The sequence below is a fragment of the Pelmatolapia mariae genome, linkage group LG7 (genome assembly GCF_036321145.2).
Source record: "Pelmatolapia mariae isolate MD_Pm_ZW linkage group LG7, Pm_UMD_F_2, whole genome shotgun sequence".
Taxonomy (NCBI): domain Eukaryota; kingdom Metazoa; phylum Chordata; class Actinopteri; order Cichliformes; family Cichlidae; genus Pelmatolapia; species Pelmatolapia mariae.
The window spans coordinates 60,112,502-60,126,794 of record NC_086233.1 but is presented as its reverse complement, the minus strand read 5'-3'; the positions used below and the strand labels follow the sequence as shown (position 1 = coordinate 60,126,794).

Here is a 14,293-nt window from a genome sequence, read left to right as displayed (position 1 = left end):
AACGCCGTGAGGGACAAAGTTGGGCACATGAAGAATGCAGAGAGGTATACTAAACTGATTTTGTGGTTGTTTTCATCATATTCAACGAGATCTGCAGAGCTTGTGACTTTTGGGTGACTTTTTACTTTTCCTGGTGATGGCATTATAGGCTAATAAAAAGCCTTCCCTTCATAGACCATGGATAAAAGCCAGACTATTCAAAGGTCCAGCCGAAATGTGAGACAGGGGACAGAGACTAAAAATGCTGTGCAGCCCCGTATAAAGAGGGTAATCAAGTCACCGTATTGCCATGTAATTAGGGTTGCCAACCGTCCCTTAAAAAACGGAATCGTCCCGTATTTAGAAACAAAAGTACACGTCCCGTATTGAGCTAATAAGGGACGCACTTTGTCCCGTAATACAGTGAGAATCAAAAGTAGTCTATAAATGTTAATGGAATTAACGCTTTGTTTGAAAACATAATTCCCAGCCCCTCTCCTGCTTTGTGACCAATGAGCTGACGGCACACTTATGACAATTCGAGTATGACAATTCAGATTACCGCTTATCTCATTGGTCGAGGAAAGGTCGCTTACGGAGAAAATACCGGAAGACAACAGATGACCACAACAAGAAGCATGGCAGGGAAACAAACGCCGACACTGCGGTGCAAGTCTCGGACGACAGTACACCTAATGCTGGGCTTACACTGTACGATTTTTGGCCCATTTTGAGCCGATTTTTGAGTCGTGCGACCGATTTGGTGATCGGCCCGATTTTGGCCTTCATCGTGTAGTATACGTGGGGTAACGAGAAGCGATTAACACCTCACGACCAGCTCCCGATCATCAATTGCTCGTGAGGGTGTCACCGCAGCCGCTGACGCGCAAACACGTAAACGTCGGTGAAAAAGACGGAGCAGTACGGGTGTGCAGCGTGTGATCTGGACACAAGTGATGGAGGCACAACTTGTAGAACTTTGGAAAGCTCATCCGAGCCTTTTCGATGTGGCCTCACAAAATTATCACGACCACAACAACCGTGAAATAGTTGGATTTACATTGCTGCTCAATCACAGCTGCCTGATCAATGTTTTTCATTAGCAATTTAGCAAAGTTGATGGTGGTGGTGTGCGTGTCTGTGTGAGTGAAAGACACAGAGGGAGAGCGAGCGACAGCTTTTCTGTTATAACCTTCATTTTATGGAGGCACAGTGTGAGCACTCAGGTCGCATCAGAGCATCGGGCGGTATAGTGTGAGACCCTGCATCGTGACCTACCAACTTATAACCCCTGCGAGCCAATCGTGCAGTTTGAAAATCGCAGTGTCTGCCCAGCTTTAGGTGTACTGTCGTCCGAGACTTGCACCGCAGTGTCGGCGTTTGTTTCCCTGCCATGCTTCTTGTTGTGGTCATCTGTTGTCTTCCGGTATTTTCTCCGTAAGCGACCTTTCCTCGACCAATGAGATAAGCGGTAATCTGAATTGTCATAAGTGTGCTGTCAGCTCATTGGTCACAGAGCAGGAGAGGGGCTGGGAATTATGTTTTCAAACAAAGCGTTAATTCCATTAACATTTATAGACTACTTTTGATTCTCACTGTATTACGGGACAAAGTGCGTCCCTTATTAGCTCAATACGGGACGTGTACTTTTGTTTCTAAATACGGGACGATTCCGTTTTTTAAGGGACGGTTGGCAACCCTACGTAGATACCACCCTGAATATTACTTGGTATCGGATCGGAAAGGAAATCAGTGGTATCGCACATCACTACCAGATATGATGTCCCAAGCCGCCACTACATGACTGACACGGAGCTGCCTAAACTACACGAGTCCGTGAAAAAACATATCCACAGCCTACTGCAAGCCTCCTCTGCGTTTAGTTTCACCACGGATATTTGGACAAGCAGTGTTAGCCCCGTGTCGCTAATTAGCCTAACCTCCCAGTGGATAGACGAGTTTCACGCCGCAACGAGCCATATTACATGCCAAACAATTCCGCGGCTCGCACACCAGCCAGGCTATAGCGCATGTGTTTGAGGAAATGCTCCAGACATGGGGTATACATAAAACATCTGTACGTGTTGTGCTTCGTGACAATGCCAAAAACATGATTAAAGCCATGAATGACGCAGGGCTCCCAAGTCTGCCGTGTGTCGCGCTCCAACTGGCTGTTCACGAGGGCTTATTAGCACAGAGGAGCAGAATACTACCAGATATTTTCATGTGAATATGTGTTTCATGTTTCATTTAAAATCTCCAATTACAACTGGACATTTTAACTTCAGAAACAGCGCCACACCAAAAAATAAAATAAAAATTGAAATTGTGTTTCATTTCATTTGCTGAGAATGGAATATCAGATTAGAGTAATGTGTCCAAACCGGTGGTGACAAAACACGACAGATAAATAAGTATAACCGGTGTTTCAGTTTAGATTTGTTTAGATATTCTACTTTCAATGTTCCAGATATTGCATCCCCAACTCAGATATTTTAACGACTCCGCCAATCAGCTCGTCTCACGTTCCCTTTTGCTAGTACATCTTAGTTAAAAGACCTGAGCTCTTTCCCCGCCACCACGCCACAAAATACAATAACGAAATAACAACAAAAATACTTTAGTTCTTATCAAAGTTATATTTATTTTATCTATCTTAAGGCTTTCCAGGTTGTTCTCGCTCCTGTCGTTAGCTGAAATTAAGTTTTATTAGCGACAATGAAAACCAGGCAGCATTCAAAGCCTGTCTGTATTTCTTCACCTTGGAGTGCTTATTGATATTTTATCGCTATTAACCTAAAAACACGTTTAAGGTTCTTTGTTATTGATAAATGAGCCATATGAGAGTTAATACTTACTTTAAAGCTAATTTAAAATGATTTTTTTTTTTTAACTTTAAACAGTTTTCTTCGGACCAAGAACTGCGTGTGACGTCAAACTGGCTGGCTGCTTTGATCTATCAAAGCGTTCTTCGATGTGGGCGTGGCTTCTGGCATGCGAAGTCCTTAAATACCCCTCCACAATCCCAGTAAAGCTCAGTTCACAAAGGAGTTATGCATCAGAGCAGCGAATATAATTTAAACGCATTTAGTTTACAAAGCGCACACATGTCTAGCACAACTCCAACCACACATCAAATGAATCCCACTTCTCCAATTCAGAGTTTAAAAAGTACAGACTTCAACATGACTACTCCACTCACTTACACCTCAGTGGAAACTTGGGAGTTACTCATCAACCACTTTTTTGGTACAATTGTACCACAGTGGCAATCTCTGGTACCGTTCAAACCAGAGTACTGTGACTTTCATCTGCTTTCCACTTTGTTAACAGACATGCTGAAGTTTTGTAAAATGTTAGTGAGATCAACTAGGGAACCCACAAAGAATGGCGATCCAACCTCCATGCAGACCTCTGAGGTCTGTCTTCAGTCCATGGGCGCAGACTGCCCCAAGAAAACAGAGGATACAGGAGCAAAGGACAGCATCCTGAATGAAAGCTCTGTAGATGACCATGGTGATAATGAAAACTTAGAAACTCCAGGACTGGAGGCTCAAGCAGCCCTAGACTGCATATCTGTGGGTAATTCAAACACACAACTCGAAACAACAGACACAGCAAAGCCAAAAAAGAGCTGTATGAAGAAAAACTTCACAGCTGATACAAAAGACTTTGACAAAACAAAATCTTGTCCCCTGGAAAAGCCTGTGAAGCTAGCAGTACCTGAGCTGGACAGTGACACTGAGTCTTTAACTTTTTCTAGTATCAGTCCGCTGTCTGATTCTCTAGGTGAAAGCTCTGTAGAAGACCAGGGATTGGAGGCTCAACCAGTTGTAGGCTGCATATCTGTAGACAACTCAAGCTACAGAGATGAAACAGAAAGTCGAGGACTGAAAGATGAGGCAACCCCCAGATTTCAGGGATTCCTCAGTGACAGTGAGTCTTTAACTTCTTCTCAGATCAGTCCACTATCTGATTCTCTGAGCGAGGAAAAGTTGTGTGTCAACAAAGTTATTCAGATGGTGGTTTCAGAGGCCATAGACAACGTCGCCTCTAAACACAAGCTCTTCACAGAGCGCCTCACTCCTGACTGCATTGGTGATCGCTTGCTTGAGAAAATGTGGCCAGAAATTAATGACAAACATTTGGATCTATCTCCAAAAAGCCTAAAAAATATCCACAAGGCCATTTTAAAGGATCTTTGCAAAACACACAAATGCAAGGAAAAATATTTGATTTTTAGTCTGAGGGAACAGCTTGATAACATTACTGTTCCAATCTTCACCAAACACCTGCTGGGATTACCAAAAAGAGTACTCAGTGTATCTAAAAACCGGGACGAGTACTGGGAACTTGTGGAAAAATTCACTAGAGATCTGGTAATACACAGTATGGCCGAACTAAATGAGACGACGACATGGCATTCAGGAACAACTGACTTCATTGTACAGAGGCTTAGCCAAAAGATCTGGAACAAAATTTTGTCCAAAAATTATAAAATCTACTTAGAGAACATTGAAGAACTCAGCTTGACAGTATACAATGATCTCCATGAAATGTGGCATTCTCCAGGACAGTTCATGAAGTTAAGCAACCCAACAGTTGACGAAATAATTGTCAAGACTTTCAAAAAACATGCCAAGCTGAAGAGACGAAGTGTCATCTCTAGGATTTTCTCATTTGCACACTAAATGAGTGCAAATGAGAAAAATGTGTGCTATTGTGCTTGTCTTAAAATAGCTTAAAATATTTATTTAAATTGGTCCATCTCATCTAAACTTAGTTTTAAAACCAGAGTGGTTTTAAAACTAAGTTTAGATGAGATGGAACAATTTAAATTGGTAAAAAAAAAAAAAAAGAGTGGTTAAAATAACCACTCTTTTTCTCCTGCCTTCCTTCCCTCATCCCCAACTGGCCGAGGCAGATGGCCACCCCATTCCTGAGCCTGGTTCTGCTGGAGGTTTCCCCCTTGTAAAAGGGGGTTTTTCCTTCCCACTGTCGCCAAAGTGCTTGCTCGTAGGGGGTTGGAGTTTCTGTGTATTACTGCATGGTCTTGACCTTGCAATAATACACCTTGAGGGAAGTGGGGGGGGGGGGCTTGGTTTAGCACCGTTTCTTAAGTTAAAATGTCCAATTACAACAGGACATTTTAAGTTAAGAAACAGCGCCACACCAAAATAAATAAATAAAATAAAGTGAAATAAAAATACATTTTGTGTTTTGTGTTTCATTTCATTTGCTGAAAATGGGATATCAGATTAGTTTAGTGTGTAAATAAAATGCCTTCCATCTGGTGTTGTACCTCTCTCTGCCAGTGTGTGAATGTGTGCGTGAATGGGTGGATGACTGGATATGTAAAGCGCTTTGGGGTCCTTAGAGACTAGTAAAGCGCTATATAAATACAGGCCATTTACCATTTACCATTTCTGTAACATAGATCACAAGCCAATATTTTCCCCATGACTCCACCGATCAGCTCGTGTCAATCTGGAGTTTACCTGCATAGATCCTGTTCACTCTGTCAGAAGTTTCACGCCTGCTAGTGATTTAGGAAACACCCCCAGATTGCCTGGTGATAGTCACAGTTTAGCGTGCGCAGTAGCCTGCTCAATATAACGTATAATTACGTATATATCTATAACGACTCATTACGTTATAACTACATTAGTGTACTTTGTTTCCTTAGCTCAGACCTGCTGGAGATTGCCTTTACTCTCAGAGGGACTTATCCAAATTAAAACAGGTCTCTAACGTAGATAGGGATGCACCGATACCGGTATCTGGTATCGGCCTCGATACCACATTTTCTAAAGTACTCGTACTCGTTAAAAGTCCCCCGATACCGGGGACCGATACCATGGTCTGAGAAATGTCTATGTTTGAGCAGCGTGTAAGGGGTTAATCGCAGGCGCCGAGTGCCCGCCCCCAGGCCCGGCTGCAGCTCAGTAGTGATGGGATTTCCGGCTCTTTTTAGAGAACCGGCTCTTTCGGCTCGGCTCACTAAAAAGAGCCGGCTCTTTAGGTTGTTTTGTTGCTTTAATTAATTTATTATTAACAACAGTATAAATTTATGCACAAAAGGAATTACTAATGTAAAAAAAAAGTGGTTTTATTTATATATGTTTATATATAAATATATGCGGTGGCCCCTAGAGACAAAGCACGTACAAACTCCAAAACACATTTCTAGCGTTAACTGAACCTCCAAAACAGAGCTACCTAGATCACTTAAATTACACAATTGAAAGCATATGTGTATTGTTTGTGTATTTATACACAAGCACTCATATATATTCAAATAATTCAAAAAAAAAAATGTTCATTTACCTGTTACTACCACACACCAAATCCGGTCGTTGGTACTTGCTGGCTTGTGTAGCCACTAGGTAACAAAAGCTCAACACTGCGCCTAGCATCCTGGAGCACTTCTGTTGTCTTCTGTACGTGTTTTGGAGTTTTTACGTGCTTCTGAGTTTTTACGTGTTTTGGAGTTTGTACGTGCTTCAGAGTTCGGACGTGTTTTGGAGTTTGTACGTGCTTTGTCTCTAGGGGCCACCGTAAATATACTTTTATTTATTCACCCCACATAAAATGTAATAAATAAATCATATAATACAAAAACCAACTATTCACATTTCAACTTTTAACTATTGAAATTTTCAGCTTTTTCCTTTTAAACAAACAACACAAAACACTGTAAACCACAACACAATTAAATATAAATTAAAATATGAAAACAAAAAGAACATACACATTCTCTGTCATATGGGCCTGCATGAATAAACTTTCTGTATCCTTTATCATCCGCAACTGAAAATAGTTGTGGATCATTACTATACCTTTCTAATGCGACGTTGTTGTCCCTGGCTCTCTTTCTCTCTCTCTCCCTCCCGCTCTGTTCCTGTGCTACTGAGTGTAACTACCGCCCCTCCCCCCTCTTTCCAGCGCAAGCACAAGGCTCGCGTGCGGAGTGAAGCAGAAAAAAAGTGCGAGAGAGAGGGTGAGAGAAAGAAAAAAAAAACCCCACGGCTCGCGATAAGGATCCGGCTCGCGTCGTTCACGTGAAAGATCCGGCTCTAAGAGCCATTTCGTTCGTGAACGACCCATCACTACCTCAGAGCCGGGGAGAAGGCGAGGCGAGACATGTCAGCCGTGTGGAACTATTTCAAATGAATGAAGACGACAAAACAAAGGCGGACTGCAAATTGTGCTCAGCGAAATTGTCCAGAGGAGGCTCCAAAGGTAGCGCATTTAACACAAGCAATTTAATCAAGCACCTAGAAATCCCAACACGACAAGGAGTACAAAAAGTTTACCCACGCTTCTAAACCAACACAACCCACGCTGCAGCAAACTCTTGCAAGACGAGAGAAAATGTCCAGAGACAATCCACGTGCTGTGAAAATAACACAGGCAATTATCGAGTACATTGCATTGAGTGACCAGCCACTCTCGGAGGTAGAAAATGTTGGATTCCTGTCTCCTCCATGTTCTGGAGCCCAGATATTAGTGATGTGCGGATCGATACTGAAATATCGATTCCTCCGATACCAATCATTTATGTTCTAGAATCGATTCTCACATTAAAATATCGATATTTTAGTAATTTAGGGTAAATTTGTAGTTTATCATTAACAGGAACACAGTGGAAAGAAACTATAACATTCGGATTGTCTACATTCAAAGGAACTACTTCCTCTTGCGCCTTTCATAGTCATGTGCGAAATACGGCTGTATAAATGTCTCGCACTCACAACAATGGCTGAGCGTAATTGTGCGGATGTATTTTACCTCCACAAACAGCTGAGACGTGGTTTGCGATACATGTGGCAAAAAAGTGAGGTGTTGTGGCCATACTTGCCAACCTTGAGACCTCAGAATTAGGGAGACATTCAAAAGGGCTGTTGGGGGGTGATAAATACATTTTACAGTGTTTATTTATCGGATAAAATACGTTAAATGTCACCGTTATTATTGGCCGGCCCAGAAACAGCGGGGGTGTCCAAATTCAGAGGCCGCTTCCACCTGAGGACCCGGCCTTCGCGGTCTAAAGAAAGCCGGGTAGTACGTCACGAGCTCCCTCGGTGGAGTGAAACTCTGCCGTCTGCTCCTTGCTATCTAAAATATAACGTCAGGTAATATATATATAAATATAACCTGACGTAAACTCTCGACCGTCTCACACTTCTGTTTAATCAGTTTTCTGTTTGACGTCAACACGTTCTCACTCCCAACTCGTCAAATGTGTGACGCATGGTCAGGCTCCCTCTGCTTCACTTATCGACGCGCAGGGTACCCCCCTGGCGTCGAGAATTGACGTGCAGGGTCCTCCTATTGAATACTATGCTGCTCCCTAATCGTTGTTTATTGACGACAAGAGATTGCCGCGGAAGAGCCTGTTGTCCGTATATTTATACATTTCCGAAATCACATTGTAGTGACGTGTACTGAACACAATATATTATATAATGCAAACAACTACATGAGAAACAGCAGATACAGCAGATACATTAATTATAGGCCATTACTTTTGTATCGTTTATTGCATTGATGGAGGGAGTGGTGCATGCTGGGTAATGGCACAGCTAGCGACTGGGTGACTTTATTCACCCGCTTCGGCTGTTATCAGTCCATACAATGGGCGTTATTAGCAGAAATCAGTCCCATAGATGTGGGCCATCCACCTGCTAGATTGTTCAGAAGGTTGTTATCATCCATCCAGATGGAGGATCACTGACAGGAGCGTGGAAGACTCCAGAATCCACTCTGGCTGGAATCCGGTGGATACAGCAGTGTTACAGGTAAGACCATTTAAACGGACAGCATTTATAGAATGACTATTAAAAGTCAGCGAGTGTCAATAATGTTAATGTGGTTATGTTAGTAATACAGCGAGTGCTAATATAACAGCTTTAAGATGCATTTGTAGATATTATTACGTGTTTTACCGTCTTTATGGTGCTAGCTTAAAGTTACGGTGTAAACGTTAGCTTATATTGTAGTAAAGCTGTTACTGTTTAAACGATGTTAGCACAGAAATATTAGCTTCTGTCATGACTGATGAAGTTACTAGTTAATAAAGTTTCCATTAAAGTGATTAATCGCAGCCACAGATTGACAGTAAATATCCCGATTTGCTTCAATGCATCTGTAATAAATATGTGCAAGTTTCAGTGCTTCGTTTAAACTGTATGATACTTATACTGACCCAGGGTCAGTGTAAAATACAATCCTAGCTGTGTGAACAAAGTCTGGCTCCTTTAATCCTGCATGACAAACCTCAGGATGCAGGTTCTTATTACTCTTTCCTGCTGGCACACCTGTCACACCTGAGAGTCAGCTAGAAACTTACAGTGACGTGGAAAATCATGCAAAGACTGCCAGACTCTGTAATACTGTAAATGATCAGTGACTCAGGTTAACACTAAACTTTAAACAGTACCTCTGTGTCTCTGTGTGTGCTGAACATCTGGAATCAGATTGAGTCAGGCTGCATCAGCCGAATCTGTTATTTGTAAATATCAATATTTTTTATTCAGGTGTGGGGATAATATGTAAGACTGCAGTGAAGCGATGTACCAGATTAATCCCTGGCCAAAGGTATTGTACTTAAATCAGACTACTGAACCAGCCACATCAGCCTTTTGTGAGGTCTGTTTAAAGTAGACTTAAAATGAACTGCAGGTTCCTGAGAGGTGGACTGTGAGCACAGAAACACATGTTCATACATACAGCTGTAGCAAGCTTACATTAATTTGAAATAGATTTGTTACTCTGATGTCTGTCTCTCTGTTAGTCCTCTGACAGACTGGTACCTGTCCAGGTGTGCTCTACCTGTGACTACTGGGACAGGCTCTGGCTCCTGTAATAGAAATTTTCTATTATTCTCATTTAAAGTATGAGTGCTTATGCATATGCTTAGTTGTGACACTGTTATAGACTGTTCAGTGAAAGTTTCTAAAACTAGATGAACCTACTTCAGCATCAGCAGTTTGAGAAAACAATTCCCTTTACAGGTGCTGATAAGACCAAGGGCACAAAACAGCATAACCATTGATTGGTTAGGTTTCATAGCGAGGCGCGTGAAGTGTGGTATGATCAGTTTGTAACTTCCTCCCTCTTCCTTGGAATGCATAAAGGAGTAGGAGCACGACTTCTGTGGCAGAGCTGACATGACTGTGAACTGTGATGTTTGATGTGTGTTGGCTCTCCTGCGCGCAGTAATAAATAGCTTGATCACAGCTCTTTCTGTGTTGCAGACTTTATTTACAAACTTCCACGATACCCCCCACCCTCCCACTGTGAACATGAATTGAATATTCAGAAGAAAATGAATGGATAGACTGACATTTGTTTAAATACTTCTAGAAATCTGAGCTGTTGGTGTGGTAATAATATTAGAGCTAGCAATCTTTCTTACTGAATCTCTACTGTGAGTCATGTTACCTGAGATTAATTCTATGTTTACCTGACAGCCTGGAGAAATGTGCTGTGTGAAGGATGTAAATCAAATCAGATCTTAACTGCTTACATTTAAGGAGCCTGTTCATATTTAATTGTAATATGAACCAATGATTTTCTGATTGCTGATTCTAAGAGAGTCTTTGTGGAAATCCTGTTTGGCTTTTTGTCATTTTAATTCTCTTTTCCATTTTCCAGAACAGTTCTCCACAGTCGCTGTCCACATGGGTCAGTGGGACCAAGCAGCACTCTGCTAATGTGAGACTCTGACCAGCAACATCCAGTAAGACCCAGACAGCGTTTTCTATCTCCCAGCTGGAGTTTTTTGTTTGTCTGTGACTGGAGAGTCAGATTTTTGTTGAAGCTGGAGGAACAGCCTCACACTCGCAGAGAGGTAAGTCAGTTTGTAGAGATCCCTCCCATCTTGACTTTTATGTGCTAGATTTCTTATCTGAAACACTAATATTTCAGTGACTGCTGCTTAGACCACAGGTTAATACACGCTACTGATCCCTGATGGGAGAATCATCACCTCTGCCAACAAAGAAGCCTGGTGGATATTTGTTTGCAGTCTGATGGTGGGACCTCATGCTCTGCATATTCAAAGTTTGTCTCTTGATTATTATTCATACACAGTAATGTGAAGTATGTTTATATCTAGTATAACTGAACCAACCTGGTGCTCTTCATTTATGGAGGCTGTTGAGTCTGAATGTTGGATGTTGTGTATCTCTTGTTCTCTGGGCTTTGTTGTCCTCAGTCTTTTTGCAGGATCAGAAAACAAAACCAGGAGGCGTGTAAATGTTTCTTCTCCAATTGGATGATGATAAGACCGTGACACGGTATGCCACCTTTAGTCTTGTGATGAAGCAAAGCTCAGGAAGAAGTGTGATTAAATGGTACCCACATGTGTGCTGCTGAGAAGGATGTACAGGGGTATCTGCAGCCAAATCCAAGCCTCCTCAGGTTAGTTGTAGTTGCAGAATGCTATAGGACTGAGACAGCTGAGGCATCAAATGTTTGATTAAACGGATGAAAAAGAGAAGTTTCTTCCCTATAATTATCACTTTTTAAAATCTTTAGCAACTTCAAGTCTGTCAGCGTGCTGAGGTCACAGAAACAAGAAAAGAAGCTTCAGACTTCAGAGTGTTGTTTACATTTTTCTGTCATCATGATCTCCCCTGAAGTTTATCACTATTAGCCAAGCAGTAAGTCCACAGTACTGTAATGATGATTCTGAGTTTGGTCATGGTTGCATAATATTTTAATAATATAAAATTATTTTTTGTAATTCATATTTTTTCTGTTAATCAAAAATTTACTTTGTGAAATTTGTATTTGAGAATGAAGAATGTGACAATATATTTGTTCAATATTTAATTTCTTTCAGTTGCAATTGTTAAATAAATAAAAATATATTCTAATTTAGCAAACTAATTTATCAAAAATATATATACATATATCTGTATTAGTTTTAATACATTAATTTACACCTGTATTGAAAATACCATATTGTATTCATACAGAATCAGTATGGTATCATTGTTTGTCTGATTGCTGAAACTAAGAGCTAGTTTGATCTGTTTAGATCTAAAGTATCCAAAGTTGAGCTCTAATGTTTCTTCACCCTTGTGTGTGTGATATGTGATTTCCTACATGCTGGCAGAGCAGAGCGGCAGTTTGTGCTCACAGATGGAGACGGTGTGGACAGACGGTGGTGTTTCCTCAGAAGAACTAGCAGAGTCACCAAGGGCACGAGTCCATCTCACCACCTTGTTAGTGCTTTCAAATACACAAACATTTTTAAAGGACAAAAACGAACATCCAACTTTGACTGTAATACAATTAAATCTTTGCATGTGTGTTTTCAAACTCTCAGATGGGCAGGATATCAGTCTTGGACTGTCTAACCTGCCGGAGCAGCACTGAATGACCACCACACATGAGCATGTTCCTGCAACATTCAGCAGCTTTGCTTTTGGTAAGTAGAGTTACCTAACTACAGTAACTATAAACACATGATATCCATTTCTAACGGCCTGGTTACTTCCTGTCAGTTATTTTAGAAACCATGTGGTCACCTGACCTAACACTGTTTCTTCTTCTTCTTCCCCTTAATGTTGAAGTGTCAAATGTCAAACAGCTGGAGAGGAAACTAAACCAGTACTGGGATGTTTCACCAACACGTGCCAGATGCTGTTCCTTCATGGTTTCATCACCAGAGACAGCCCCGCCCACCTCAGGACCTCGCCATTGATCATGATGATTATAATGATGACAGCGAGCGGAACTAAGACTGTAAAAATCCACGACCAGAATGTTTAGATGCTTTCTAATTATTAATGAATACTGAGAGCCTCTTTCTGTGTTTTGTCTGTTTTGGGGTTTTTTTTTTACCTCATTTGTTACTAACAAAGTTCATCAAACTCACACAGTTTACATTCTGTATGTTTCCATCTTTACCAGCCACACTCTACCTGCATTTAAGAAAATAATCCTTAGAAATCGTCGTTTTTCTCTTTTGTAATTGATGATAATTCAGTGAATATACTGCGCTGCTTCCTTTTATTGCGTCACACATTGCTTTAAGTTTTTCAGTGTCCAGTTATTTTTTACTGCTGTTTGAATTCTCTGTATGTTTGACCCTGTAGACTGTTTGATGGACTGCTTGTCTTCCTGTTTGTAACCGCCGCCTGTTTTTGACTAAAGATTTGGATTTCTGACTTTAACACAGCCTCTGCGTCTCCTCCCTTTGTGTCCTCTTCCTCTGTGAATGTGTTGCATGTGTCACAGATTCATTTTATTAACAGCTTTCCCACAGTGAGTTGCATCAGCATTCATTCACAGCACATTTCAGAAGGATTCAGATTAATACAGTGATCTTATAGTCAGAATTATTCTGACAGACTGCCACTGTAAATTATCAATTTTAAAGCTCAGTATTTCAAAGCAGGAGTTATGAAGAATCATATTGGCATTAGGACTGTAACAATATGTACTTACATAGTAAGTCAAAGTTTTTTTAATTATGTTAGAATATTGGAAGACAATCAACTTTTAGTGTTTTCTGCATATTAATTATACTGAAATAGAGATGGTGACCCTAACTGTACAGAAGTATACTAAACAACTGACAATCTAACAAACATTATTGGCCTGAGCCGTCATGCACAGTGAGTCTGATCCTGTGCTGTGAGAGTATGACAAACATGTTTCTGGTCGGTTTGGAAGAAATAATATCACAATGTTGATCTTTTTTTCAATATTCCTTCTCTTTTACAACATAAACTGTGATCAAAGCTACTTATGTTCACAACATGTAATAATAGTGACAGTCCAGGGCATTGTGGTCTATTGAGCTAGGGTTAGGGTTAGCAATTCAGACATATGTAATCAATCTCTTGCTGGATATAACAAACACCTAGGAATTCATATTATAATTTGATTTTCATGAAATATTCATATTCAGTATCAGTCATTTTATATTATAACTACGTATCCACCCAGGCTCATTGTGGGGCAGGGCTCTGTCCTGGGATGCTTGAGTGAAAGGTAATGTACACCCTGACCAGGTATCCAGTCTGTCAGAGTTGTTTTCAATATTTGGTTCTAAAATATGAGTGAAAACAAAAATCCAACTAGGATTCTTGCATATCATGAATGAAGTGTGTCTTTGACTGTATTGTCCAGCTGATCCATCAAACCCCTGGCAGGTGAAGCTTATTCATGACATCGTAACAGTGTAAAAAATTAAACAGCAACAGTCTAAATGTAAAGTGCATTCTAAACTCCTCTTCAATAAATTATTTGGATGTGCAGAGAGTCATTCAGGACTGTAAAACGTGAACTACAG

General features: G+C 40.9%; 1 long non-coding RNA gene across 8 annotated transcripts; it reads left to right on the top strand.

Annotated features, from left to right (window-relative positions):
* Positions 1 to 8,515: 8,515 nt before the first annotated feature.
* LOC134632490 (uncharacterized) lies at positions 8,516 to 13,169 on the top strand. Of its 8 annotated transcripts, none has more exons than XR_010094508.1 (7): positions 8,518 to 8,780; positions 10,639 to 10,834; positions 10,926 to 11,406; positions 11,524 to 11,648; positions 12,107 to 12,215; positions 12,320 to 12,421; positions 12,567 to 13,169. It is a non-coding gene; the product is annotated as an uncharacterized LOC134632490 (long non-coding RNA). The 8 variants fall into 8 exon arrangements; XR_010094512.1 differs by having other exon boundaries at positions 8,519 to 8,780; positions 10,926 to 11,018; positions 11,201 to 11,648; XR_010094509.1 differs by having other exon boundaries at positions 8,519 to 8,780; positions 10,926 to 11,046; positions 11,201 to 11,648.
* Positions 13,170 to 14,293: the final 1,124 nt, after the last annotated feature.